This window comes from Hipposideros armiger, unplaced genomic scaffold (assembly GCF_001890085.2).
Source record: "Hipposideros armiger isolate ML-2016 unplaced genomic scaffold, ASM189008v1 scaffold_2763, whole genome shotgun sequence".
Taxonomy (NCBI): domain Eukaryota; kingdom Metazoa; phylum Chordata; class Mammalia; order Chiroptera; family Hipposideridae; genus Hipposideros; species Hipposideros armiger.
The window spans coordinates 1-5,290 of NW_017734062.1; the positions used below are offsets into that span (position 1 = coordinate 1).

Consider the following 5,290-nt stretch of genomic DNA (forward strand, 5'->3'; position numbering starts at 1 on the left):
GAGGAGATTGAGGACCCGGCAGAGGAAATAACTTGACCAATGTCAAGTTCTCAAGTTCCCCGTGTTTCAATTCTGCATTACTCCGTCTTACAAGTGCCCTTGATTTTGAAACTAACAAGGTAGAAATGATAGAAATCTGCAGGACATTGCATGCTTCAAATACGACTTTGCACTGTCCTCACACACCCTCACAGTATTCCGGAGATGCCAACATTTCGGCATCCACGTCAGAAATGGACTCTCACACCCGAAGGCGACACAAAAGTCCCTTGCCAGGCCACCTGCCCTAGTATGTGGTTCAGCAAATGTAGGTAATTATCTTCTGAAATAGTTGACATAGCCACCACAGGTTACGAAGTTTGAGAAATGAAGTGGGGCGTACACACCCAATGGCCACATAAAAGAAAACTGAAAAGACTGTGGGTGCTAAGACTTGATGAGGATGTGGAGCACAGGACTCCCCTACACTGTCCATGGAAGTCTTAACTCGTACCAGGGCTTTGGGAAACATTCGGGATTAGAGCATGTGGATACTTCAGGCAGCCTTGAAGGAGGGGCTATCAGAGACAAAGTCTAGGCAAAAGTGAATGTTCTGAAGGCAGGGAGGGAAGCAGTGGGAAGATGTAACTCTACTTCGAGTTATCCATTGCTTTTAGCCATGAATCTGAGACAGCTGAGAGCCAGATATTCATGTGCCTGATGAGATGACAGCAGCTTCACATTATGCTGTAGCCTGTTTGTGAAACTAACCAGGCAACGGTGGGGTCCGGCAACTGGAATGGGGACAAAGTGGGGAGCCCTAGGTGGAGACCAGGTCACCACACTCGCAAATCTCCTCCTCGTGCTCCCTTCCCTCCCTACGGAAAAAGCGCACAAGGCACAAGATTGGGATGCAGTAGGAGCAAGGGCAACGGCAAGAGCAAGACTCAATGTAGAAGGACGTTCCCCAAGGAGATGGAGTCCAACCTCAGCTGCAGTTTCGAATTCTTGTCCTGAAACACACTTTGTTCATCTGCGTGGGGGTGGGGTGGGGAGGGCAGGAGAGGCTGGCTAGAGCCCCCTGCCTTGGTGCCCATGAGTAAAATCCTTGAATGACTGATGCAGCCCTGAACGTTTTCATTATAAGAGGTCTACGTTTTGGGTATTGCTTATTAGCAAACTTAGTTCCTCCAAATGAAACCAATAGTCAAGGTTTCGTTTTGTTTTTTTTCTCTATAGACTAAGTTGGACATGTGACACTGTGTAAATCTAAGGTGTACAGCATGGTACTTTCATACATTTATATATTGTAATGTTGTTACCATTGTAATTATATTTATCATGTTGCATACTTAACGTATGATGTTATTGTCTACATTCAATACACTATACATTAGACCTCTATGGCTTGTTTAGTAGTCATTTCAAGTTTTACCCTTAAACACCATCAACCTTATCCCCTGATCCCCCTACTCTCATCCCTTGGTAACCCCCATTTTACTGGGGGTTTTTGTTTGTTTTCTCACTTCTCCATTTATTAGAATAACTACATTTGAAGAGGTACAAAGCACTTAAGTTTTACGTGACGACAAAGTTATCACAAGTCCCAAACTTTTAGTCACAGATATTTCACTTACTCCGTTTAAAGAAAAGCTTTCAAAACACCTGAGTTAGCCTGATACACAGAGACCCTGAATATATGGTAGCTACATATTTTTAAATGCCTTCACATCCTGCTCTAATAATGTCTTCTTTAAATGGAGTCCAGCATAAAAGGGATTGAAATATGTAAGGTCATGATGCAAATGCTTTCGAGATAGTGAAATTAATCTGTACCACACGGGAAAAGATATAGTACGCACAGAAATTCTAGAAAGACTACTGAGCCATCTGGGCTTCTACGTCTCGTGCTGTCTAATTCCGGTGCTGACTAATTTTCTCCAAAAGGTTATTCACGTGGAAACAAAGCTATTGGATCTGTTTGTCCCATGTTGGCAGGGTTTCTCATGTTTCAAAACAGACTATTCCATCGATCTGATCAATAGATCCATTCGGATGTCCTTCTGTTATCATTTGCGATGCTATCTTTTCTGCCTTAGCTGCAGGGATCTCTAAAAGAGCTCCAAGTTCTTCAAAGGTAATATTATGATATAACTTACTTGCAGACAACACATCGTGTTCAATAACAGCTCTTTCCAAGATGCTGGAACCATCAGCTGTAGTTGCTTTTTGGTGAGGCATCAGCGTGGCAGCAAATTCTTGAAGTTGATTTCCTCTGATGACCCTATCCAGGTACATTTTTCTCTAGGGTCCCATAAGCAGCAAGTTGCTGGCACCTTTGATCCTTAAAAGGAGTAGCTAGCATTTGAGAATGCTGCTGTCCTGCTGATGTGAATATGGTAGAGTGCAAAGCGTATTTTAAGGCCTCTAGTCTTTCACTTTCGTGCACTATTGTCGTGTAAGAGAGCTCACTGTACCTTTGTGCGGCTTCAGTGAATTTTCTTCTACAATCAAGAACACGTGCATAGCATACCTTATAAGTTATCCGTAACTGTTCTTTGGATGATTTGTTCTGAAGCAATGATGCTCCATTTATGGAGGCCTCTGCCTGGACTGGATCATCATCCTCTAGATGTAGTTTAGCAATCTTCAGATAAGTCTCCGGTTAATAATCTACATTGTACTGTTTTTATTCTGTTTCCAAAGGAATTCCCACCAAGACTTGGGCTGCATTTCTCCAATCTTCTTCTTTCTCGTATATGGATGCAAGATGCTGTCTTGTGGATGCAACCTGCTCCTCAAATGAAATGACTCTTGGCTGGATCTTTTCCAAGGTAAAATGATAGGTTTCTTTGGCTGTGCTATCAGGCAGGTTAGGGAGATGTGTGCAGAAATCAGTCAGCAACTGTCGAGAGATCATGAGGCTGACATTCTCATTTACCACGGTTTCCGCAGAAGCTTTCAAAGCTTCTAGTTGTTCTGCCCCAGATAAACTGAATGGCTTTTCCCAGGATCTGACGATACGTGCCCGCCAGATCTGTATGAGAACCGCTCGAATTCATGAGTTGGGCCAAATATTGTCGCACGGCTACCACCATCTTTCTTCCAGCTCCTAAGGTTTGTTTCTTTTTTAACAGGGTTGAGGTTCTTAAATTCCACATGTAATTCATATCATACAGTACTGGTCTTTCTCTAGCTTATCTAGTTTAGCATAATGTGCTCAGGGTTCATCCATGTTGCCACAAATGGCAGGATATCCTCCTTTCTCATGGCTGAATAATATTCCATTCTGTATATATGCCACACCTTTTTTATCCTTTCATCCGTGAGTGGGCATTTGGGTGGTTTCCATATCTTGGTTATCGTGAATAATGCTGTGATAAGCATTGAAGTGCAAACCCCTGTTTTCATTTCCGACGGTATATATCCAGCAGTGGAATAGCTGGGTCATAAGATAGATCCACTTTTAATTTTTCGAGGAACCTCCATATTGTTTCCTATAGTGGTTGGAGAAAAAGATGCAGAAAAATGAAATTGGACAACTATCTCACACCACTCACAAAAATTAACCCAGCATGGACCAAAGACATAAACATAGGAGCGGAAACCATACAACTCTTAGAATAAAACGTAGGAAAGAAGCTCATCGATAGTGGTCCTGGCAATGACTTTTTTGAACACGATGCCAAAAGCACAAACAACAAAAGCAAAAATCAACAAATGGGACTACATACATCAAACTCAAAAGCTCTGCACACCAAATAAACAATTAACACAATGAAAAGACAGCTTACGGAACGGGAGAAAATTTTTGCAAACCAAATACCCCGTAATGGGGTGATATCCGAAATATGTAAAAAACATACACAGCTGAATAACAAAAAATAACTGAACAGTGTGATTAAAAATGGACAGAAGAACTAAACAGACATTGTCCAAAGAGATATCCAACTGGTCAACAGGCACATGAGAAGTTGCTCAACATCACAAATCATCAGGGAAAGGCAAATCAAAACCACAGGGAGATATCACCTTGCACTGGTCAAGGTTTCTCTTTAGGAGCTTTACTTAGGTTTAATTTACAAGTAGAAAAATGTGACCATTTTTAAGTGTACACTTCCATAGACTTTGACAAATGCTACAATCCATGTAACTACCACGCAAATCAAGAAAGAGAACAGTTTCAACAAGTAATAAAATTCCCTTACGACCCTTACCAGTGAATGTCTACCATCCACATCCAGTTTTATGCAATCACTGATCTCTTTTCTGTATCGCAGTAGATTAGAATTCTCTTTCCTAGAGCCTGTTGTACAACATAAACATGCGCTATGTGATCTTTGGCATCTGCCCTCTTTTTTTCTCTGCTTGAATGTTTTGGAACTTCATCCATGTTGTGGCACGAATCAGTAAATTATGTTAAAATTGTTTCTATTCACAGACAACCTGATTGATTCCATTGAAATCATACAGGTGTGTGTGTGTGTGTGTGTGTGTGTGTGTGTATCTATATCCCCTAGAACTCATAAGTGAATTTATCTAGAGTGCAGGATGCAAGATTAAAACTCAAAATCAATCCTATTTCTATATACAAACAAAGAATTGGTAAATTAACTTTAAGAGAATACGAATACTTACTACTCAAAAAGAAGGGGAAGTCTTAGTTCTGAATCTAACAAATGATGAATATTATTTGCATGCTGAAAATAGCAAAACACCGAAGAAAAAAAACAAAAGAAATCTCAAATAAATGGGGGAACGCACGATGGTCATGGGTTGGAATATTTGACCTAGTAACGATGCCAATACTCTGGAAATTTATCTATAGATTTAATGCAATTCCAATAAACTCCCAGCAGGGTGTTTTGTAGATTGAGACAAGTGGATTCTAAAGCTGATATGGAAAGTACAAGAAACCAGAATAGCCAAACAATTGTGAAAAGAAGAACAAAGTTGGAAAAATCACATTACCTCATTTAAAACTTGTAAAGCTATAGCAAACAAAAGTCAGTTCAACAATGGTGAAAGGATAGGCAAACAAACACATAGACCAGAGGAGAGAATCCAGAACTAGTCTCACAAAACATGACCAATTCTTTTTGGACAGAGGCACCAACAGTGCAATGAAGAGAGGGCCGTCTTGAAAACAAATGTGTGGAAACAACCAGATGTCCATCTAAAAGTAAAAGGACCTCACATCTCATACTAAAACCGCTAAAAAGAAATCTTAGACATAAATCAGGAACATAAAACTATAAAACTTTTAGAAGGAAACAACAGAAAAACTTCGACCTGGAGTTTGGCAAACATA

General features: G+C 40.5%; 1 pseudogene; it reads right to left on the reverse strand.

Moving 5' to 3' along the window:
- Positions 1-1,857: 1,857 nt before the first annotated feature.
- Positions 1,858-3,077, reverse strand: LOC109378724 (COP9 signalosome complex subunit 4 pseudogene; annotated as a pseudogene).
- Between the last annotated feature and the right edge of the window lie 2,213 nt (positions 3,078-5,290).